General features: G+C 35.6%; 1 long non-coding RNA gene across 1 annotated transcript in view; it reads left to right on the top strand.

Annotated features, from left to right (window-relative positions):
- The first annotated feature begins 24,159 nt into the window (after positions 1 to 24,159).
- LOC135210897 (uncharacterized) overlaps positions 24,160 to 25,937 on the top strand; it is a 378,905-nt gene continuing 377,127 nt past the window's right edge. The window contains exon 1 of the long non-coding RNA XR_010313591.1: positions 24,160 to 24,378. This is a non-coding gene — a long non-coding RNA (uncharacterized LOC135210897). The remainder of the gene's footprint in view (positions 24,379 to 25,937) is intronic.

The following is a 25,937-nucleotide window of genomic DNA, read 5'->3' as shown; positions in this document are numbered from 1 at the left end:
CAGGAAGGGAACTGGCATTTCTCATCTATGAGATCAGCAACAGTCCTAACCAAAAAGATACAAAAGCATTCATAGATATATTAGAGGGATATAATCCTTCAAACTGGAACAAATCAACAGAAAACATCTTGAAAATAATTGAAGAAGTTCCAAATAAAATCCAAGTGGTCAAGAGACTCATAAAGAAAATATACATAAACCAACATATTCCGACAAAGAAAATGAATAAGTGAACATTGTGAATATCCTAATTGATGCATTAGGAAAAAGAATGCCAAAAGCATGCAAACTGTGTAAGGTGTGGTATAGCATAGTTAATCCACAAAACTTGATCAGAAAATGTTCTGCATGCAACATTCCGACACATCCACAATGTGCTGAGGTAATGCAAGATATGAGAAAAGATACCAGAATATTTTGCTCAACATGTCTATCATGGATAGACAATGTTATTAAATCAAGATTGAATGTACAAATAGTTGAGGATGAAGGAGAAGAGGAAGAGGAAGAAGAAGAAGAAGAGGAAATTGGAAGAGAAGTAAACAAAACTGAAATGACAGAAAAAATAAGGAAAACAAAGAACAAGATAAAAGTATGGATGCAGAAATACTCATTGATACTACATATGAGGCAATAAAGCAGCATACTTACGAAGAAATAAATTACGATATGACAACACAAAAGAAAATCTCGAAGAGGCTCTACCCAGATCTACACAATGACGGGAAAGAGGAAAAAATAGACAAAAAAAGACAAAGTCTGCAACCTTTTGAAAAGAGGGAATTGCAGATTTGGAGAAAGATGTTACTACAAACATCCTAAGGTATGTCACAACTATGAAATATATGGTAAATGTGCATACCTAGACGGCTATGAGGATGATTGCAGAGATCTACATCCAAAAATATGCAAAAACCTAAAAGAAGGAAAAGGATGTAAGTTCGACAAAAAATGTAAATATATGCACCCTGTAGCCATGAATCAAAATCAGATAAATAATCAATCAAGTAATAAAATCCAAAATAAGAAAGAAATAAATAAAGAGAGGAATAAAGAATATCAGGTAAAAGAAAAAACCAAGCCATCAACGCGATATGCAGTGATGTCAGCAAAAAATTTTCAAGCCTCAGCTCCAAGATACTACTCAAGAGATAAGAACTGTATTTATGATGCAAGAGGATATTGCAGATACGGAGAAAATTGCAGATTCAGACAAAAAAGGAATAATTATGATTAAGGAAGATGAAATATTATGGAAAAGTTGGATTTTTTAATGTCAGAATTTCTGGAAATGAAAAAAAGAACAACATACCAGAACAGGAAAGAGACATGGGAAAATCCTTATTATTACCCATATTAAATGAAGGAGAAAACATGCAAACCATCATAGTGATGAATGTGCAGGGTTTAGTTACGAGTAGCTCAAAAAGAAAAATAGAGTACTTAGAAGAACTAACCCAAATTGAAAAGAAAATAGATATAATGAATATAAGTGAAACCTGGTATTCCCAAGAGACTGGGAATGATGATCAAATAAAAGGGTTCCAAACTTATAGATCAGATAGAAAAAATAGGAATCAAGGGGGAACCGCAATATATGGGAAAGACAAAAAACAAGGAAAAATATATGAGAAATATAGTAACTCAGAATGTGAACTAATAGCGGTAGAATTTGAATCTGAAAAGTTAATGAACATAGTAATATATAGACCCCCTAATACTAAAGAGTTTGACTTAATAATAAGAAAATTGGATGATATATGTAGAAATCACAAGGACTGGACTATTCTCCTATCTGGAGACTTCAACTTTCCTTTCGTAGACTGGAAAGAACGAATAGGAGATTGTGGTTGTACTTATACATATAAAAAAGAGAGTAATAGTAGTGCAGGAGATAAGAGGCAATTCGAAAAGCTATTAGATATGCTACTAGATACAACATTCAACAAATAAATCACCTGCCAACAAGAAAGGAAAAGACTTTAGACCTAGTATTTGTGAACGAGATGAATTATGTTAAAGAAATAATAGTTTATAATGCGAGTATTTCAGACCATAATGTCATAGAATTAACAGTCCATTCCAAAGCAAGTGAAAACAGAGATAAGCAAGAAATGAAAAAGTGGAAGGATATGGAAAATACAACTTCTACAGTAAAAATATAAAATGGTCAGAAATAAATGAAGAATTAAACAAAGATTGCGATAACATTTTCGGTAAAGTTGATGAACATAAGGGTAAATACGGAGATATTATATAAAATATTAGAGAAAATAGTGGATAAATATATACCGAAGAAGAAAAGTAAACATCAGTCATGCATACCAAGAGACAGAAGGATCTTGTTCCAGAAAATCAGAAAGTGGAAAAAAGTTCTTGCAAAAGAAAAAAATACATGGAAAGTTATAGAACTAAAAAGTAAGATAGAAAATGCAGAACAAAAGATTATACAATCAAAAGAAAATGAAAAATGGGACTTGGAAGAAAAAACCCTAGTAAATATCAAGCAAAACCCCAAACTATTATACTCATACGCGAAAAAGATGAATAAAAGAAGAATAGAAACAGGCCCTCTGAGAATTGAAGGGAGATTAACGAATGAAAAAAAGGAAATTTGCTACATATTGGCAGAACGATATAAGAGAGAATTCACCCCTAGAATAGATAATGAAGATATCGATATAGAAGTAAGAGATGAAAATAGTTAATATTTAGCTGACATAGATATTAATGAAGCTGATATTGTGCAGGCTATTAATGAAATTAAAAATGGAGCTGCAGCAGGGCCTGATGGTGTTCCTGCTATTTTGTTAAAGAAAGTAGTTCATTCTATCGCAAAGCCACTTGCAATATTATTAAGACAAAGCGTAGATACAGGCATGATTTATGATGAGCACAAATTAGCATATATTACCCCTACATTCAAAAGTGGATCAAGACTAGAGGCAAGTAATTATAGGCCTGTGAGTCTAACATCACATATTATGAAAGTGTATGAAAGGGTAATGAAGAAAAATATTATGAAACATTTAATAAAAAATAATTTGTTTAATATAGGACAACACGGTTTCGTACCCGGAAAAAGTACACAAACCCAACTGTTAGTCCACCGTGAGAACATATACAAAAATATGAAAAGCGGAAATGAAACAGATGTGGTTTATCTAGACTTTGCAAAAGCTTTTGACAAGGTAGACCACAATATATTAGCGAAGAAAATTAGAAAACATAATATAGTGGATAAAGTAGGAAGATGGTTAAAAGAATTTTTACACAACAGAAAACAGATAGTTATTGCAAGCGATGAAAAATCGGATGAAGCTAAGCTAATTTCCGGTGTGCCACAAGGTACGGTGTTAGCTGCATTACTGTTTGTTATTATGAGTGCAGACATAGACAGTAATGTTAAGGACTCGGTAGTGAGGAGTTTCGCCGATGACACAAGATTAAGTAGAGAAATTACTTGTGATGAAGATAGGAACGCGCTACAAAGAGACCTTAACAAAGTATATGATTGGGCAGAGGAAAATAGGATGGTATTTAACTCTGATAAATTTGAATCAATAAACTATGGAGACAGAGAAGGAAAGCTATATGCATATAAGGGACCTAATAATGAGACAATCACAAATAAGGAAGCAGTTAAAGACCGTGGTGTGATGATGAATAGGAACATGTTATGCAACAATCAAATAGCAATTCTATTGGTAAAATGTAAAGCAAAAATGGGAATGTTGTTACAGCACTTCAGAACAAGAAAAGCTGAACACATGATTATGCTTTATAAAACATATGTTCGTAGTCCACTTGAATATTGCAATATGATATGGTACCCACACTATCAAAAGGATATTGCACAAATAGAGAGTATACAAAGGTCCTTTACAGCTAGAATAGAAGAATTTAAGGACCTTGACTACTGGGAAAGACTACAATCCTTAAAATTATATAGTCTAGAAAGGAGAAGAGAATGCTACATGATAATTCAGGCATGGAAACAGATAGAAGGAATAGCCGAAACATCGTGGAGCTAAAAATATCAGAAAGAGCAAGCAGAGGTAGATTAATAGTGCCCAAAACTATACCAGGAAAAATAAGGAAAGCACACAGGACATTAATCCACTACGCACCAGCATCGATAATGCAGCATTTATTCAATGCGTTGCCAGCTCATATGAGGAATAACAGGAGTGAACGTAGATGTGTGTAAGAATCAGCTCGACAAATACCTAAACTGCATCCCAGACCATCCAAGATTGGAAGATGCAAAATATACCGGAAGATGTACTAGCAACTCTCTGGTAGACATTAGAGGTGCCTCACACTGAGGGACCTGGGGCAACCCGAACAAGATGTAAGGTCTGTAAGGTAAGGTCTCTCTCTCTCCATTCGCAAATAATTTTAGGCATATCAGCTTATTTATACATTTCCAAAATTCTAAAATAAATTATTTCAAGTGAAATGATACTAGAACATATGACAACAATTTTGCATTGCGCTGACGGTGATGAAGCTACGGTGCGAATCAGTACAACGATATGTAATCCTAAGTGTAGCATACAGTATGCAGTCGCCAGTTCTTTCCTAAAGCCTCCGTATCGAATGGAAGAAACGAGAGAGAGAGAGAGAGAGAGAGAGAGAGAGAGAGAGAGAGAGAGAGAGAGAGAGAGAGAGAGAGAGAGAGAGAGAGAGAGAGAGAGAGAGAGAGAGAGTTAAAAATAAAGTTTTCTACCACCTTGGAACATGAAGTCTTCTGGGCTTTTCCTCCGGTTTTACGTATCATAATAACCACAGAGACATCGTACCTTCTTTTATTCATGACATTTTGGATTAACATTCCACGTAATCCTTGAAACCCGAGGGGAAATGAGAGAAAAATCCCTCCTTCCCAGGGCACATGCTTAGGCTTCATATTGGGCAAGGAAAGAATAGAGAATTTCAGCACTGGCTTCATGTCTAGGTTGCTCGTGTCGACAAAATCACACGGATCTTCTTCGTCTTCCCCTAGGGGGTTAGTGCCATCAGTGAACCTCACGCGGTGCACTTTAGGTATGAATTAAGGTTCTTAGTAGCGTCCCTATGGCACCTAGTTGCAACCCCTTTCATTCCTTTTACTCTAACGTATCCTTTCATATTCCCGTTCTTCCATCTTCTTTCCACCTCTCCTAACAATTGTTTCATAATGCAACTGCGATATTTTCCTCCTGTTACACCTTTCAAACCTTCTTACTGTCACTTTCCGTGTCATCGCTGAGATGGAGCCCAGCGCTTGGCGTTTGTTCTCAATTTTATATCCCAAATCCGATTCCTATTCAAGGTTGCTGCTTTTGATGAACCTTTTCCAGGTGTTTCTTTGTATTTTGGGTCGCCCGTCCGTCTAATCCTTTCGTATACAGTCGATATCCTAGCATTTCTGACGCTCATTGAACGGCTCGTTGTGTAATTATATTTATCGATTGTAGGAAACTCTGCATCAAACGCTAATAAGTAAAATGAGACCTGAAGTTCAGTGTCGATAGTATTATTCACACTGAAGAGGAGACCTGATGTCTCTCTCTGACAGTCTTGTTTTATCCACAGCTGTTGCAGAATATCCATATCGTAAAAAAAAGGGAGTAATAAATGAGAAGCTTGATTGGCTAATCTTGAGGTAGGTACCGTCCCGAACTCGGACAACGTACCGTCAGCCTACATACTTAGGTCTTTGGTAAGAAGTGCTGGCCTCGGGTTGGACGACGCCAATTCTAAATATTGAGTCCTTACTCTTAGACTGTCATTGAACATATTGAAAAAGTATAAATACAATGAGTTTGACAGTATTCTCGGACATGTGGTGTTTTAGTATAACTAGTTCCTCGCTGGACGAGTGGTTTTCGCGCTCGGCTGCCAATCCGGTGGTTCGCAGTTCGATTCCCGACTCTGCCGACGCGGAATCAGAGGAATTTATTTCTGGTGATAGAAATTCATTTCTCGATATAGTGTGGTTTGGATCCCACAATAAGCTGTTGGTGCCGTTGCTCGGTGACCAATTGGTTCCTAGCCACGTAAAAATATCTAATCCTTCGGGCCAGCCCTAGGAGAGTTGTTAATCAGCTCAGTGGTCTGGTAAAACTAAGATATACTTAACTTTTTTTAAAGTATAACTGCCAGTCTCTTTCTTTGCCATTTGAGTAAGGCTCGTCAGCAGATTGAGTGTCGCTTCCCCTCTCATTCATCACTATTCCGTCAACTAATCAATCAATCATTTTGAAAATCTCGTATAGGAAAGATATATGAATGATGTCCCTCGGGAAAACTTATATTTACTCTCTCTCTCTCTCTCTCTCTCTCTCTCTCTCTCTCTCTCTCTCTCTCTCTCTCTGTTGCAATGACTGATTGTTTTATGAAATCACAGTTCTGAGTGGTATGAATTTTTGAAAACTTATATTGGACCCATGGAAGCACTCTTGCATATCTTCATGTATGTACGTATGCTGTTACCTATTTTCACACACACACACACACACACATACATTGTATGTTTTCATATATGTATGCATACGATCGTAACTCAGTTATATTCATGCGTTAAATACTTCCAGTTATTTATTCACGCAGAAAAATGACAGCCAACAACGTGATGCAAGTGGTGTGATGATTAGCTCTAATGTCCTGATTGTAATATTTATTTTTCGAGAACGAGAGAAATGAGTCTTAAAGTTGATAACTTCGTTTACCGTTTGAATCAATGGATAATTGAAAGAGGCAAATGCTAACACGATATCGTTCATCAGACAAGTTTAATTCTGTTGTTAGCCTGAAGAATGACTGATGAGACTATTGCATTTCCCGGTTTAATGTACTGTTTGATTTACCCTGACATTCAACCTTCCCATATCTTTTGTTCCAACTGAGACCAATCAGCTTTCAGTGCATAGGATTACATTCCTTCTTGAACTTATTATCGCAAACACCCAAACTTTTCCATGTTGCATATTACATTTACTTCCTACCCGTAAATTTTAATAGCCGGAGGTGTTACCTACCTTAATTATCTTTCGCAACTCATTTTTCATGATTACAACTCTTTTCTTATTCAGATCTCTATTTAGCAGATCAAGTGGCAGAAAAGATGTCAGTAATCCAATAAAGACCAAAGATTGGAAAATTAAATAAAAAGAACAGTATAATTTTTCTTTGGAATAGAACGAAACTGAGAGAGAGTGCAGTTCAGAAGAATCTAGCATCACGATTCACTTCTGCTATTCAAATTGAAAAGCGACACATATATGAGAGATTTGAGAGAAATGGTTTGGTTGGGGCGCCTGCCGTGACGTCCGTTTATCTTAGTTCTTCATTCATAGGTTACTCTTTCCTTTCATTCTCACTAAGGTTTTCTTGCGTCGGTGTTGATCTCTTGTTTTATATATATATATAAATATATATATATATATATATATATATATATATATATATATATATATATATATGTATATATGAATAATTATCACATCATGGTGATTCATATAAATTATTCGAGCTGCAAATGTATTCGCTCTACCTCGGAATTGATATATTTTCATATATGTAAACCGAAGGTGAATTATTTAGTTGATAATAATTTCGTCCCCTCACGGGGCACGGGGAACAAATCAGGACGACATTGACGTTAGCGATTCGGCTAACAAGTGAATTTATAAGTTTATACCGATTCTGACCTTACAAATCACCGTCGAACTCGGGTATGCGTAATTAGAATCGATATCCAACCCCCTCTACCATGTTAGCAAATTCGAACGTTGCTCTCGGCAGGTAAAGGCGATCAGGGATCAATTGTGAAGGTGAAGACCCACTGTATCTAAAATTGATAAATCTTTTGCAGAAACAGACATCCACACCGGAGAACAATATTCTAGAAAAGGAAGTACAAACGACCTAAAACGACTATTCCCTCATTTGGTCCATGTCCCTGTTGAGACCGAGGGCAGCTTCATTTTTCATAAATGGAGACTAAGACTTTACTAGTCCCACAAGTGTTGCATCATCGCAGAACTGAACAATTTTGTTTTCCAGGCCAACAACCATATCACTTGTATACACTAAAAATAACAATGGACCAAGACTCCTGCCCTGTGGAACTCTATGCAAAATAGGTCTTTGTTCACTAAAGATCCAGTCCACAGCAACTTGCTGCTGCCTACGTGTGAGGAAATCTTGAAGTAATCCTGAAACATATCCTCCCACTCCAAGATTCTGAAGTTTATCAATAATTGCATTGTGATTTACTAAATCCAAAGCAGCACTAAAATCTAGTTGAGTTACTATGCACTCAAAACCCTTATCAAGGTTGCCTTGCAAATGTCAAGTTAAGTCTAAAAGAGCATCGCAGGTACCTTGTTGCTTCCTACATACATAATGACCATGAGCTAAAAATCCTTTAGATTCTACATAGTTATATAGTGGCTGAAAGATAAGTCGTTTTTCAGCAACTTTGGAGAGGACAAGGAGAATAGAGATTGGCCTGTAGCTACTGCAGTCTGCAGATATGCCACTCTTGGGAACAGGCACTGTATTACTAAGCTTGCACTCATCCACAAAGATACTACATCAGCATAAATATCTATAGAATGTACTAATCATGGGAGAGAATATGCTAGAAACGTTTTTAAAAACAAAGGGAAGAAACATCCCTAGAGCGAAATTAAAATTTTGTAAGAATAGGTTCAGGATGACAAGTATCGGGGAGAGGGACATTCTCATCAGATTGCTGAGCTTCAAAAGCTAGGTGAAGCAGTTCTGCCTTTTCCCTAGAGCAAGTATCCAATCTACCATCATCTGTTAGTAGTGGTGGAATGGAAGATGAGCCTGGCCCAAAGATAGGCAATGGCAATTTTGTCCGCCACAGATGAGGATGAGTAACTCTTTCAAGTTTTCTCTTCAAGGAATTATTATAATTTACCCTTGCTGTATGGAAAGTTCCACTTGCAATATTGCCAGACTCAACAAAAATAGTGTAATTTTCAAATGAACAGACTTCGTCTCCATGCTTTGAATTTGTTTTGCTTGTCATGGTAGGCTCGTCTGCTTTTATTATCAAACCATGACTGGTCATTTGTCCTAAATTTGATATCATTTCTAGGGCCATATCTCATTAAAATAGACATCAGTATTTCATTTAACTTCTTGGTTGATTGATTGATTGATTATGAAATTTAGGTATTGAGGACCAAGCACCGAAGACTGCTACTTCTTGGAATCAGGGTCTAATATAGCATCTGAAACATAAAGTGTCTGACTAACTTTAATAATGCGATCCCAATTGGCTCTGGATTTTAGCAAGGCCATTTTTCAAATAATGGAAATAGGAATATATGTCCTTCTCAATGGTGCAATGATCAGAAGTGCCTACATATTCACAGACCTGGAACATCTGAATATGAGGTCAAATCTATCACCAATAATGTGTGTGGGTTCCTCAGTTAGCTGGACAAAAGTGGAGAATACACAGAACTCAAGAACAGACTGGCCATGTTGATCTGTGGAATTTGAATTTAGGTACTCTCTGTGGTTTGCATTATAGTCTCCACAAGTAATGAATAAAACTCTTGAATCCTGTGACTGAGCCATAGTAATTCTCTCCAAGGAACAGTCATATTTACTAGAATCGTCTATATTTAGGTTCCGGTAAACACTAAATACGTATACATTGTAGAACTTACTGAAAATGTTAGATTTTTCTGACAATAGATGTGTCGTCTGGACTTGGTGTATACAGCCATAACTCGTGCATGTGGGATGTTACAATGATAAAATAAAGTCAAGGACATCAAACCCTGGGATTGAAAACTCAGCCTTTGACTTGTTACTACTTACAGGAGTCTCAGATAAAAGCATTAAATCATAGTTTTGGGCACAACTCTGGAGACCAAGAAAATTTTGCCTTAAGCCCCAATATTTGAGCAAACTACTCTGCAATTATTTTTACTGTAATGAGTAACTGGCCCAAGGTTCAGCTTAGTGTCTCCCAAAAGAATTAAAATTAACAACATAAAATCAGAATCATTAGTAATATATAGACTCATAAAAACAGTAACATTATAATGTCAACAGAACAATAAACAACAATGCCATCAACAACAACAGTGTTTACATTATTTACAAAAATACTGTTGAAAGTATAAACATGTCCATATGTCACTGAAAAATTGCCCGAAGCCAATGGTTGACAAGGTGGGGCTGGCACAGCTTTAATGCAAATGAAATCCACCAGGTTTGCCACAACAACTGGGGAGGACAATCTGGATGGGTTTAGAAATAAAACTGTAAGTAAGAAAAGGTATGGCAAAGATGAGGGCACTTTCCGTATAATCTACCGAGCATCTTTTGTTTTCTCATCAACCTGTCATACACACTTCAAAAAGACAGGAAAGTGAAATGAAAAAGAGGATAAATGCCTGATTGTAACCTCAGACAAGGGAACTCAAACCCAAGACCATGGAAAGTAGTGGTACAATAGCTATGACACAGTACAAGGTTGGAGAACAAGGTTTAAGTTCAGAGTTAACCTTTTCTTAAAGGGTTTCGTGCCATCGTTATTTTGCGTCTGCATTGAGGATGGATTGTGTTATCCCGTTGGTGAAATCCGACTTCCAGTGTCCTCCTGACAGTTCATATTGTCGGTCTGAATGATGATGGTAGATTCCAGAATCTTCCTTTTGTACAGGCACTTACAATTGAAAACCAACTCGGCCCCACTCCTATATGTAGTATGGCCTTTATCCCTAATAATAATAAAAATTCCCAAACTCTCCGAAGCATATCAAACTGATCTTCTGTGCTTTAATAATCTTTATGAGATAGATGTACCTGTCTCACCAACATAAATCTCATTATAGTTACTGCATGGTGTCTTATAAATGCCAGCGTCTGCTGTTATATTTAAGTATACATTAATGAGTGAACTGCCGATGGATTTGGGATTATGAAAAAGAAATGAATTAATAGGTTTGCGATGTTCAGTAGCGTTTTTTATGTTCTCGTCGTAAGGAATCTTTATGTTTTCATTAGAATCCCTCTGTTATTTGTAGGACTTCTCTAGTATATCGTAGATTTTAACGGCAGAATGCAATGTTCGCTGACAAAATGCAAATTTGAAGGGATATCCCCCCACTTGTACAGCGATATTCACATAGCTGAAACTAGCGCCATCTCTGGACTGTAAACATAACACCAGTGAACGTTATTTTGGAAATGCATGGACATTACATTGCATTTTTTTTACACATTGTAAACATTTTCAATAAACTTCTTTAAAAAAAATGTTTTAGATCAGAATTAAGTGGTGCTCATTATGCCCTCGTACTTAGGCTTGTAGGGCTCCATTGCCATTTACTTTCATTCTGACATATACCATATGTGACGTTGACAATATTACCATGGTAATTTTCGTTTTTTTTCCTGCCAGACTGTTTGCTTTCCTAGGAGCCATTATTTGGTGAATGAATAAGGAGGTATTTCACAAATTTCTCGCCGTGTTTCGATTCAAGCGAAAAGTTTCTTTTCTTGGCATAGAATGCTAGCAACTGAAGGGTTTGTGCTGGGGCCCTCCCCCCATCCCAAGGTCCAAGGAGCATTGCTGTCTGCTGTCTCTCCACTTTGCTACCCAGTTTGTTGAGCTTTTTCAATTCCCATGAGGTTGGTGGCAGTTTATTGAGTCATCATTCATTCGAATAGGAAATCATTTTGAATAGAAAATCATGTTGTTGACCGTTTTGATTTTTAAATAGTTAACTGCTGTTTGATTAGGGCAATCTGCTGTGCGTGGAGGCTCTGTTTGACTGCCTGGCTCTCTCTCAGGCTTCGAAGCTGTGTGCTAGTGAGTATGGTCAAAATGGACGGCCCGCGCTCTAATCCGATTGAGCGCACTCCCTAAAGCATGGTACACACTATGCCATCATGTATGAGCTACGTGATGCATTAGTGGTGTTGAAAAAAATTAATAGCGGCCAAACTGTACTGCAACACTACTCACTTGTTCTCGCAGTTCAGCTTTCAACGGCAGGAGGCTCAACTGTGGGGTGTAGTTGCTCTGTGAGCTGCAAAAAAGAAACTTTTGAAGAAGAAACGTAGAACCTTGTGGTGTAAGCAATGGGTTTCTCAGTGACCTCTGTAGGGAAGCTTTAATGAAATATTTTTGGAGCTACAAGTCGAAAATCCAACAGACTTTGCAAATTACACAAGAATGCCAATCCTTGCATTTTATAAATTATTTGAAAAAAATTTAACCATATATTTACGTATAAGCAGGACACCAGCTTTCGAGACAGCATATCACCAGGAGCTCGGTTTTGCAGCTGGAGGATCGTATGCAAGCCTCCAATATTCATAACCAGGATTTCAAAACAGAGCCTCGGTCTAATCATCCCCGAAACCTGTGAAGCCATCTATAATGTCTTTGGGGGGGATTATTTGAAAGTGAAAGGTTCAAATATAGGTACAAAGTACACAAATATTTTTTTATTACAGGAAACGCAGCTCATCAAAACAACATAACTTTGGAGTGTAGAGATTTTCTGTGCCAGTTCCAGACATCTGTGATGCTTTGATTGCAGACATTTCCCTGTAGAATTGTGCCTTCAGGGTGTGCAGCTTTTTAATAATGTTTTTATTCCCCAATGTACTGTCGGCCAACGAAGAATTGGCTTAGTTTCTTAATTCATTGTTCGTTATGGAAATATTGCCATATGCAGGTGCCAGATTATGTACTTAACAATAAATAACATTCCCTTTCATAGGTGCTATACTTGAAATAAATTACATTAGAATTGAGTAGACTTATTCAACGTATTAAAGATAATTATTTTGCAAAGTAAGGAAAATATATACCGATGGGTCCACGATTTCTAATTTTATCCTCAACTCTAGCTTCGTGACAGCATACTGAAGCATTTTGAAGTTGGCTTTGCTGCCGCTCGAGTCTTGACTCAACGTATCGTTCTGCACTGCGGTGTTGTCATTTCGTCTCCTACAGCCGATAAATAATACATCAAGGCGTTAACATTCTTTGAAAACGATGTTTAATTAAACTAATTTTGTCCTTTGATCAATAAAATAATTTGCATGACAATTTTTGTGGGCCTAAATTGGACTTTTGATTTTCACACATAATTAGCCTAGGTCTATTTTCAACAGTATACTCTCTCGGATACGTAATGTAAATGAATATTTAAATCGACACACACACACACACACATATATATTTTAAGCAATTATGAAAAGGATAAGAAAGGCGAACGTGGCTAATAAAACAAGAATAACGGGAATAATCAAATAAGCAATTATATATATATATATAATATGTAATATATATATATATATATATATATATATATATAATATTTATATAATCTATATATTATTAATATATATAATATTAATTATATTTATATATAATATATATATAGAATTTATATATATATATATATATATATAGATAGATAGATACATATATCGATATATATAATATATATATCTCTATATAGATATATATATACTATATTATATATATATATATAATATCTATATATATATATAGTCTATATAGATATCTAGTCTTATCGATATATTATATATATATATATATAGATATAATATATATATATATATAATATAGAGATATATATATATATATATATATATATATATATATATATATATATATATATATATATATATATATATATATATATATATATCTATATATATATATATATATATATATATATATATCTATATATATATATATAGATAGATATATATATATATATATATATATATATATAATTAATCGCTTTATTTGATTATTCCCGTTATTCTTGTTTTATTAGCCAGCCTTTCTTATCCTTTTCATAATTGCTTAACATAATTAACTCAGACCTAGCTATTCAAAGTCAAAAAGCAATCATAAAAAAATCAAACGAATATAATTCAGTCTTATTTTTTATCGAATTCCTTGCATATCATCCTGTTTCATTTGGACACGTTGGAAAGCTGTGGGGCTCAAAACTGACGAATACATTAAGAAAGGCTTACTTTCATTAAAGCTTTCTTAGGTTGATCTTTCTGTAGCTATTCATTTCTTCTAAATAGAAATTAATTCAAATTAGTTTCACATGTATACCTAGACCTACTACCATAAGCGTATTATAAGTAGCTGAAAGGCTAAGAAATATGAAAGGTGACGTTCTTGTTCAAGTCTATTTCATATGTTTTTTTTTGTTTTTTTTCTCCTCGAGAAAAACCTACTGCTTTAATCAAGGGTTGCTCTTTGACGGCTACAGGAGGTAACACGAGTGTATGCACATATTTTGGGGAATGAAAGATAAAGTTTTCTTTGAACAGAAATATTTTTATAAACATTCATTTTAAGGCGTCCGTTGTCTATGCGGGGATTTTTAAAATAACCGTTATCATTAGTGATGCTTTCCCGTGATGGAGTTCGTAGCGAGCAGTAAGATCGAGTCGCTTGAGATGTAGAAGAGAGCGGAGGTGGCGTATAGGAGTGATGGAGGGATTAGGCCGATGTTAATAAAGTATCTCCCAATAAAATGTATTCTTTAGGTTTTGAAGAAAAAAAAAATGCATGCATCATTGAAACTGTTTTCCTCTCTATCCGTGGTATTCACTGGCCACCGATAAATAACAAAAAAAAGAGTAAGCCTAACTGAATCTCTCCTCCATCAAAAATAAGTTTGCTCATTCATTAGACTTATTCATTAGACAACTATCAAAGATTTCAAGTGTAGATTTAAAAATCTTCCTCTCCATCTAAAGTATTCATCAGATGAGGAACTAGAATTCAAAATTCACAAATGAATGTTGCTCAGCAACATTTACACTACTGTATTGTCTTGCTCTCTTGTGGTGCTTCGAGGTGTTCCACCTCTAGGCTCATGTTCTAAATTTTGCCGTTCTTTAAACAATTTGATTCATCTATGTATGATTCTCTCCGGTTTATTAAGCTTTCTTGATATCTCTCCAACAGAACTTGCACCGAATGGAGTGCAATAATTGTCTCTCGCTCATCGAGGGATGTTTCTTAGACCGATAAATGACACATTGACATTAGATTCCCGTGCACATAACATCAAAAGCAATAGAGTGAGGTCGCCTGGTTCACACTGTTAGGCTATCGTTTTTTTTTTTTTTTTTTTTGTTTTTAAATTTGATAGCATTTTGTGAGATTCCAATGTTTTCTGTAAAATTTAACAAATGGAATAGTTCAACTACCTTCAACTTAATATTGAAATGATAATTTAAGGTGTCTCCTATCTATTTGGTAATGTATATCTATGGTTGTGATATGACGTTTTTTTTATCACTTCGTTTCGTTCACATCAATTTTGCTATATGGAGAATAGTTTTACACAATAACATAACATAATATTCTAAAGATATCAGTGACTGTTTTTAACGTCATTACATATTTCTTCCATCTTTGAAAAGAAAAATAGATAAATAAGGCATGAATCGTGCGTCAGGCAGGTGAACGAAAAATTATGAAACTCTGCCACCAGTTTTTTGGCCGACAGTACAGTTTACAAAACTCGATACTCTGATTTTATAGTTTCCAAGCTTGCACTACTGATGTTTCTCATCTTGTAATGCTTGCATTTGATGTTCCTTCAGTAATTCAATAAAATGTAGTGTTAGTCCTTGTCCACTCAAGGGGTTTGGCGGGTGGTGGTGAGCGGACATCCTCCCACTCTGAATGTTGGTGCATCACTGAGCTGCGTAATGAAATGGCTCTGCCCCATCAATACGTTGGTGATGCAGTTTCGTGTTGAAAAAGTCGTTTTTTAACGCATCCATCTAACACTGCGAGCATCATGATGCATAGTGTGTGCGGGGCTTAAAATCTGGTTTGCCGTGCTTCCCTCGCGTTCAATCCCAATGGAGGGTGTCTCAAAAGCCCAGTTTGATCTGTTAATCAAAGCAGTGAATTATGTACCTATTTATTAGCTGACTGTTGTGGGTCGCATTTAGTGTAGAGAGAAAGGAAGAAGAAAGAACAGACGCTTGACGTGGGTGTTAACTGCTTCGTCATAATGTATAAATATCCCGTAGGGGGAATAGTACTGTCAGTGCACCCCATGCGATGTACTGTAGGCGTTACCTGAGGTTCTTTACAGAGTCCCTTCGATCACTAGCTGCAACCGCTTTCATTGCTTTAGCTCTATCTCCCTTTCATATTCTCTTTCTTCCATCTTACTTTCCACTCGCAACAATTGTTTCCTTGTGCAACTGCGATATATTCCTCTTGTTCCACCTTCAAAATCTTTCTACTCTCAATTTCCCTTTCGGCGCTGAATGATTTCATGGGTCCCAGCGCTTGGACTTTGGCCTAGATTTTATATTTCACTCTACTCCAAATGTATATAATGAAAACTTGAAGGCCTCGACAAGGTAATCTCTCTCTCTCTCTCTCTCTCTCTCTCTCTCTCTCTCTCTCTCTCTCTCTCTCTCTCTCCTAAGGGGTCGTCCATCACTGTCGTTGTTCCTGTCAAGTCATATTTTGTTTTAACGCAGATGTGCTTTTCATGCTCTCTGATTCATTCATATTAATATATTAATTTGCAATATATAACAACAGGAACGTTATTCGGTACATTTTATCAATACAAATCCTTTTCGGTCCGTGGCTGTTGATTCATTTTCATTGTTTATTCAAGCAAATGTCTTCCCGGGACACTGTTCGATGCAGAGTTCCGTGTACACATCAGACACGTTTTATGCAACGTTGGAGCGATGTAATTATTTATTGAAAATGACCAGTGGATTATTTTTTCCTCCCGACAAGATCTTTTGTTCTTATCTTTAGGCTTTATGTGTACCAACAAACTTCGCCGATTTCCATCTGTTATTGTGCCTTTTCATCTCCCTAGAAACACTTTACCTACAACTTTCTTCGCTTTTGGCTATGCTAATTCCCTCAGTCAATTAATACCTTTGGAATATTCTAGTTCTCTTTCACAGGGCAGCTGTTGCATGTGAAGACCAAGAGAACTAACTTTAAAAGCAGCAATTATGGCCCTCACGTACGTTCACACGAAATGTACGTAAGAACAGTCATTCAAAAATGTTTTGCAACATACGTCGAAAAGTTTCGAAAACAGTTTATACTAGTGACATCTGCGGGTCAGAGAAATTACCTCCCGTTTCCCTTAAACCGGATTTTGTTTCATTGTATCATTATTATAGTTCCTTTATTTCTCTCTTCGTCATGATTATATAATTCATTAATTAATCATTTATTCTCTCTCTCTCTCTCTCTCTCTCTCTCTCTCTCTCTCTCTCTCTCTCTCTCTCTCTCTCTCTCACAACACCGTTGACCATCTCGCAAAGGCTGCCTGTCAGCTGGATCCTCCAGATGCTGATGCTCCCAGTCCATCTCTCCTGTGCTGCAGAAAAATGGTGCGCCAAGCTGCTCGCTCACCTACTCATCATCGTAGTAATGCCGAGAGAGCCACCAGTGTATCAATACAGCATTATGATCACTTCTCTCCTCACCAACACAAGTATCGCCGCAGAGGACTCATGGTTCGTCAAAATAACGTTGTTTGTGCGCGTCTTCGGCTGGGTTGGCGACCAGTTTGGCAGGTGGCTGAGAAAGATGGAGTTCCTCACTTCTCCTCCTGTAGGTTATGTGACGCACCCAACGCCAACACCCTGGAACACTATTGCCTGGAATGTCCACTTGTTAGTGACATATTACCCCAAGGACTCACAGTAGTTGATATATGTAAAAAATTATTGACAGATAATAATTTGCTCGATGAGATCCTCATGCGCCATCCTCACTTTGGTGGATACTGAATAATCAGCTGTTATGTAATACTGATTAAAGATAGGTACAACCTACCTACGAAATCAAACTAAATTTAATTTGTATTCCATATGAATTCATTTGTATAACCTTTAATATATAGAAATGAGCAATATTATTTTAATATGTACTAAATATCTGTCTATACTTTATTTTGTATTCCTTTGTGTAACCCTCATTATGTGCTGTAGATGTAAACAATACTGTTTTGATATGTACTTAAATGTCTGTATATACTTTATTTTTTTACTATTTTTTTTTCTTTAGGCATAACTTAATTACAATGTAGATGTAAACAATATTACTGTATTACCATGTACTCAAATGTCTGACGCCAATGGGCGCAATAAATTGATTAAAACAAAATCTCTCTCTCTCTCTCTCTCTCTCTCTCTCTCTCTCTCTCTCTCTCTCTCTCTCTCTCTCTGCCAGTAAGTATCCATTGGGTGTTAACAGATTTTCTCCCCATACTATTCCGTTGGGGGTATCTATGCATGATGAAGAAAGTCTGATTTACTCCCATAAGGATTGAATGGGTAGCTAATTAAGGTTTTTTTATTTTACTTTTACCCTACCACCATGAGCGAAATTTTTCCAAATGTTCCGTTATTTTTCGTTATACAGATTTTTCGCTCACCATTCTCTTTTATATATTGTTAACCATATGATTTATAGCCAAAATCGAATAAGTAAAGCTCATGTCTTTGTATATATATGTGTATACATATATATATGTATGTATGTATATATATATATATATATATATATATATATATATATATATATATATATATATATATATATATATATATTATATTATTATTATTATTATTATATATTGATATGTTGCTATTTTCAAAATGCATATATCTTCTCCTAGACTGTATGAAATGTTAGAATAGAGTTTTGCAACATTTTTTTCAGATTCTTTAGCTAGCTTCGAGTTATAGGATGTCTAAAATGTGCGTTCAGGTTTCTACATAACATAGTGTAAAAGTTAATATATAACGTAGATGGGATAGAATGAAAAAAGAGAGAGAGATTATCTTTGTCCGTTCAAAGCTAGAGTTGTTTCTAGGTCTCTGTTTTGTTTTGGGAATTCTGTCATCACGTCTGATAGGGACTTTTGCAGATTTCACGATATTTCTGTAAAGTTATGTCATATTAGAAGCTTCTAGAAAAATTGCATCGTCTTTCACATGCCCAAAACGTTTTGTGTGAAATCCACTGCCCAGCTTCTGTGCGAAATAAAAGCAGACGTTACAGATTTTGAATCCCTGGCATTCAGACATCTCTCTCTCTCTCTCTTCTCTCTCTCTCTCTCTCTCTCTCTCTTGCAACTTTTGAGTTCATATCAATATAACGTAAAGATTTATATTTAGACATTGGTCACTTGTAAATTTCAGATTTGATATTTCTTAGAGTTTATTTAGTATTATTTAGTGCTATTTGTGGAATCTGAACAATTACTATACAAGTGTGTAACGACGCCTTTTATTTTCATTTGAGAAATATTGTGTGGTGAAATTGTGAAACAAGCTGCAGCAGAAAGACATTGGAACCAGGGTAAAGTGTTTCTATAAATTTGTTAGTTGCAACTAATAGTAACAGTGGTTTGGTAAAAATTTAAACTAATAATTACAGTGGTTTAGAGAACTAATAATTACAGTGGTTTAGAGAAATAATAGTTACGATGGTTTAGAGAACTAATAGTTACAATGGTTTGAGTGAAACGGTTTCAATTTTTACACATTGCAAATTTTTATGTTTTGTGTTTGTTTCATTTGAAGTGATTTTTTTGTGTGCGTTTATTCATTTTTTCTTATTGAAGTGTGTGTTTTTATTTTATATTCTGTGTGATTGGTGCTTTTTACAATTTTGGTATTTTCCACATTTTTCTGTGTTTTCATTTGCATTCACAATTTAATTAACTTAGTTGTTTTAATTACCTATTTTAATACTTGTGAATCAATTTGCATTTACTTAGAATTCTTTTCGAGTTTCGTTTCATTGTTGTTTAGCACTTGTGAATTAATTTCCAAATTTTAAACATTGCCTAACACTTCTGAATTTTGATTGAATTATTTTTTTTGAATTTTGTGATAAATTAATATTGATTTAATTTGACTTGATTAATTCAAGAATTAATTAAACTTTGCTTTGTTTTCAAGTAACAGTAATTTCCCTGATATTGTGAATTCCTCTTATAAATTTTGAGTTTGATAATAAATTTTTGTATTTAAAATTTTTGTAAGTGTTTTCTTGTACACCAGTGTATAAATATGATTACATTTATGTTAGGTAGAAACATAGAGTGGTAATTGAGCTGTTTTCCTTCAATTTACTTGAAGTGACTTAGAACCAGGGAAATACTTAGACTTTTAAAGTTGTTGATGGAACGATGCCCTTTAATTAATTTAATTACTTACAAGATTACCTCACACCTGTTTTGATAAACTTAGTCTGATTTTCTGCAATACTGGTAAGTTGTTTAAGGGATCACTGTTGCCTTTAGAGTATTCAGTCGTTTAGTACCTGTGATGAAGGTTCCGGTGTCTGGCTGTTGTGAGGTAACAATTAATGAAAGGTAAGTGTAGTAACCAGATACTTGGCACTTCGTCACAATACACACACACACACACACACACACACACACACACACACACACACACACACACATATATATATATATATATATATATATATACTATATATATATATATAAACTATTGTTAGGTGAACGTCAATTTCTGGACCAAGTTGCAGAACAGTTTTAGGTGACAGTACATACACTTTATATATATATATATATATATATATATATATATATATATATATATATATATATATATATGTGTGTGTGTGTGTGTGTGTGTGTGTGCGTGTGTTTCAACATTGAGCTCTTCTTACAATGATTGGCTCCAGAGGCAAAAACAACACCAAGGTCACTGTTGTAGTCATTATTATTGACTGATTGGTGTGTGAACCCACCGTGCAGGAAACATATATAGGCCATCATGCCCTAAGTGTTAGACTTGTGAGGTGGCCAGTCTCTTGCCCTTCGCCACCCTGGTTTCGACACTGCCTATTTGACAAACTACCAGACATGTCGTTCTCTTTTTAAGTCAACAGAGCTGCCATGGACTACGGTGTGACGTACTTAGTCTTCCGGCTTTCTTGGGAATCGAATTTGGTACTCCTCATTTGCGTCATGAGCTTCATAACCACTGGACCACAAGGGTGTGTGTGTCTATGATATATATACAAATTGACGGTAAAACACAATGAAAAGCACATTCATGTGAACGTACAGTAAACACACACGCACAGAGAGAGAGAGAGAGAGAATGGCTCAGTTTTAATATCTGTATCGTTTTTCTTTTCCCTCTATAACAATTCGGACGAGAATGGAATTCCCACATTTTATTTTGAATCAACTGCCGTAAAATTTTGGAAGCGTGCAATATATACTTCGCACGGGAGTTACTGTATATGGCGAGAATTGGTGCATCTGTTTTCTAACATGCGATCGCTCTTAGTTCCATAGTTGTTTATATTCAGGATTAAGAGACCGACCTCCAACGTTTTTTCACTGTACTTTTTGGTAGCAGTACATTTTGGAAGCAGTACATTTTGATCCCGGCAACTTACCGTTTTTGGTCGATTAAAATTTTAGTTTTCAGAGGCGTTAGATTTGGCTGAAGATCTGCGCTTTCCAAATGGTCTTGGTGTGATAACTTTGCGATTAGACTACTACGACTAACGACTGGAATTTTTTTTATTCTCCTCTTCTGCCTGTTCCTCCAGTCCTTACTCCTCCATCTCTTGATTCAATTGTGCAACTTCCTCTGCCGCATTTCTCTCCATTCTCTCCCTTTTCTTTCTTTCTCTCTTTAGCTCAAAAAACCTTGTGGACAGAGTCAACACTCTATAAACCCAATGAAGATAGTTCCAAAGAGAAGGTTGATAAGTAGTCAAATGAGAGAGATAGGAAATAAAACCGACGTCAGCAGAAAGCAGCAATGAATTGGCTCCTCGCCACAACGATACTAGCCTAAATAAAAATCCCATTATTCTAAGTACTACTAAACCTGATACTAGGAAACGACGCCCTGTTTGCAGCAGTAGCCTGCCTAGTGTTGCGAGCAATTACGGCTATAGGTCAGGCAAAGATCGAATAGTTGCCGAATGTTTGTTATTGCCATACATTTTATGCAACAAACATAATAAACTCACTTTACGTCTATACTATAAGTCATTATTTAGGTAAAGTAAACATTATCGATCGACTTAACTCTATCTACGATAGCAGTCAGTACTAGAACCTCACTGGGAAACAAGTACGTACCAGGACGTTTACGAAACCCAAACTGTATTGCCGGAGCTATTTTTTTTTTTTCTTTCTTTCTTTCTTTCTTTTAATGGCTGTTTTAGAGATAATGGCATGCGACTAGGTTTATTAATGGTATTATGTATAAGTATGACAGTAGTATCAGTGGGAGGTCATTTCTCTCTCTCTCTCTCTCATATCATATATATGGTATATTGTAATATATTTTTTTTTATATATATACTATATATATATATATAATATATATATATATGTGTGTGTGTGTGTGTGTGTGTGTGTATGTGTTGTGTGTGTGTGTGTGTGTGTGTGTGTGATGAACGCTGCCTTTATCATTCTTTTCTGTAATAGGGTCTGTTAGAAAAAGATTTAGACGGCATTCATCTAATACGCAGTTTTCTACTACGTTCCTATCTGTAAGCAGAGTTAGTATTGCCTTGCCAGGCTCAGTTGCATACTTATTGAGAAATTATGCTGAGGAGGTCATAACAAATCCCAAGAAGAATATCGGAATCGGAAGAATGAGTCCTTCCCAATAGCCAGGGGAATAAAATTTTGGGTTAAATCTTACTATAAAAAAAATCAAGAGGGTAGGCCTAAAGGGTTTAATTAAAGACATTAGGACTATGGGGAGTGTAATAATTAGGACAACTTCCCTACTTTGAAGAAAATTTTTATTGGATTTTAGTTATCAGTATGAGATTGTCATCTGATTTTGGTGGAGACTGCTCTTGTCTGTGCGTGTTTCTTGTGCGCTGAAATGTTTTTATTTGTTTGCATTTTCCTTGAAGTTCATCTTGCTTTCGTATGCGTTAAATAAACTTGTTTATCCTCAAAAGATATTTCGCTATTTATTGGTCTTTTAACGATTTCACCAATATGATAATGTATATTAACACAATTCCATAGCATTTCTGCATTGCATAGGAGAACATCTTTCACAGAGCAGCATTATTGGAAACCTGCTGGGATCGCCAAGCGAAGGCTTTCTCGATACATTTATCTTTCGGTTTGACTAATTCGATAAATCTCGGAGAAAGCTTAGTTTTAATCGCATTTGTGTGTATTGTATTGGAATGAATACGAAAGTATATCTGTACGATGGAAGCTATATTATTGACCTAATCGGTGTCAAGAATTTTAGTACACATCAAGAATTTTAGTACACAACGCAGCCAGGAAGAGAGGCATGTGGCAAGTCCTTGGCGTTGTTACTTCAAGTTGTGATTTGACGAAAAATATTTTGTTATTTAGTAAACGTTGTTTCCCAGACAGCATTGTTAACCTGTGTGTGGTTGCTAGATGTCTCTCGTTGCAGTGAAGTATGCCGAGAAGTATATCGAAATAAAGGAAGACAATAATTGTATCTCATATATACGATACTAAGATTATCTAAAAATATGTATACGCAATAATAAACTTTAAAAAATTGGAACTCGTTTCAAACGTCCCAGGTAGAACAGTGAGTTGACACAACTCAACTAGCAGTTTAGATTAAGCTATGCCTTGCATTAAGACAAACGTGATAACGTTTTAAAGGGCACCAGAGATTTCTACTGCAACAGAGACGACCCTGAAACAGCCAAATGCACTTAACCCTACAATGAGTTTTCATTTTTTATGACATTTTCCATGAATTGATAATTTACAATGTCTTCGGGTAACGATCAGGCAACTCCATTCCATTGTTTATGAAATTCTCGAGTTTACTGCAAATATAGGAATTAGTTTCTTTGTGAATTGTACCCAGTCCTACATAGCTTGCTTCCTGCTGATATCGGTTAGTAAACAGAATCTTAGACAAATCGAATTATTGTCGATGTACACTCCCGAATGGCCTAGTTTGTACAGTGGGACTACTTTCACCACCTGGGGAGGACGACTGGTGGCGTCTGTAATAAGAGAAGAGCTGCCAGTGTTTTTGTAGTGTTTCAGATTTGTTGACGGTTTCTTACTTACTGTATCGTCATTCGGTTGTCCCTTCGTCTGTGGTGTCATGTTCCGAGACATCTATATCTGGTGTAATGTCATACGTTGCTATTGATTTAACTGTATTGCCTTTATTGTGTCTCGATTCGAAGTGAGTTCCTTTAATTGATTTATTCGGTAATAAATTCTATTGTATCTTCAATACTCTGTGCTTATCTGTGGAGGATTTAAGAGCTTGGTAAGTGTTACGTTTACTCTTGTGTTATTGTTAAAACCGAGTATGGAATATTGTATTGAACATTTAGAATATTTTATGTTGAAAACTCCAAGTTAGCCTTCCCGATTTAGCTATTAGCCATGTGCTTGAAACCTATGCCTTAAGTAATGGTGAATGAATAATGGGCCTATTTTGAATAAATGTGACAGAACATTATAGGGATTAGTTAAGTTATATTTGAGCTATTCGTTTACTATAGTTATATTAGTGTGACATATTTTAAACTAATATTTGTGCTGTGACTAACTCTGGTTGTAAGATTATTTTTTTAAGTACCCTTGTCTTAGGCTCACAATTTAAGTCTGGCTGAGGTTCTGTCAAGTTCTTTAGGTACTACACGTGTTGATGTGAATGTCGTATACCCGTTTTGGTATTATTTTACAATGGTTCCAACTTATTCCTTGATATTTTAGTATTATAGATTCATAAAGAATAATTATACTTTGTCTCCGAACATTTTTTAGGGAAAATCCACCATATCCGAGATGTGAATGTATATGTGAATAATCACCATCCTTGAAATAATTTTTTTTTTTACTAAACATTGACAGTCTGTGTCATGATAAGAGTTTGTTTTTCATTAAAATTGCATTGTGGGTAGTTAAATCCCATACCTAGGAGTCGCGTGACCAGGGGAAAATTTTTCAGGTGTCACCGTGTCAGTCATTTTCTCTTGTCATTTGGTCCAGTTTTTCATGGAATGAAGTCGTGTCAGTCTGCGTTCCTCCCATAATTTAGGTCATTTTCGATTAATTCATAATTTTTATGCATATGAATCACAAGTCATCGATTTTTTAAAGTAACATGGAGTGTTAGCTACATGCAACAATGTTTAAAGTGTAGTAAGCAATACTGTATAAATCTATATAAGATAAAGGAAGTGGCTATTGGTACGGTACCCTGTGGGTATGGCTAGCGCGTTCAGCGCAATATTACCGCATGCCAGTGTATAAGAGATTGCCAAGAATCTTTAAAAATGCGGATAAGACGCGAAGCGCCGTTCCTCTATCCCCTTACTGAAGGCAGATGTTAAGAAAATGACAGTTTAACCAGTAGCGTCACCCTTCGGTAGTGTGCCGCTGATCCGCGACGTCCAGAATTGTCCCCTTTGTCGCCGGTTGGCTTATTTTTACAGCAGCTCCAACTCTGTTTTTCTTAAGTAATTGTGTGTTTGTGTTTTGATGCGTTTTGAACGATTATGATAGCAATATAGGTATGTTGGATGTAGTTAGTGTAGAATAACTAAAAAATAACTAATTTCCTACATGAATTCCCTTCATAATCATTCAAAACACATTAAAACTCATTAGAAAATGCAAATTATTCAAGAAAAACGGAGTTGGGTAAATTTTTACAACAGTTCCCAGCCCAGTTTTTCTTTTAATTTTTTGCCAATATAGTCATCGACAATACATTATATCTCTGCTGCTGAAGTTTCCTTATATGTTGTCGCCATAGGAAGACTTAATATAATTATTTTTAATTTTGAGAGATTTGTCTAACTGATCCTGAAGAGCGTG

This window comes from Macrobrachium nipponense, chromosome 4, assembly GCF_015104395.2.
Source record: "Macrobrachium nipponense isolate FS-2020 chromosome 4, ASM1510439v2, whole genome shotgun sequence".
Lineage (NCBI taxonomy): Eukaryota > Metazoa > Arthropoda > Malacostraca > Decapoda > Palaemonidae > Macrobrachium > Macrobrachium nipponense.
Note: the sequence above shows the minus strand (reverse complement) of the source record. Positions and strands in the feature narration are given on the sequence as shown.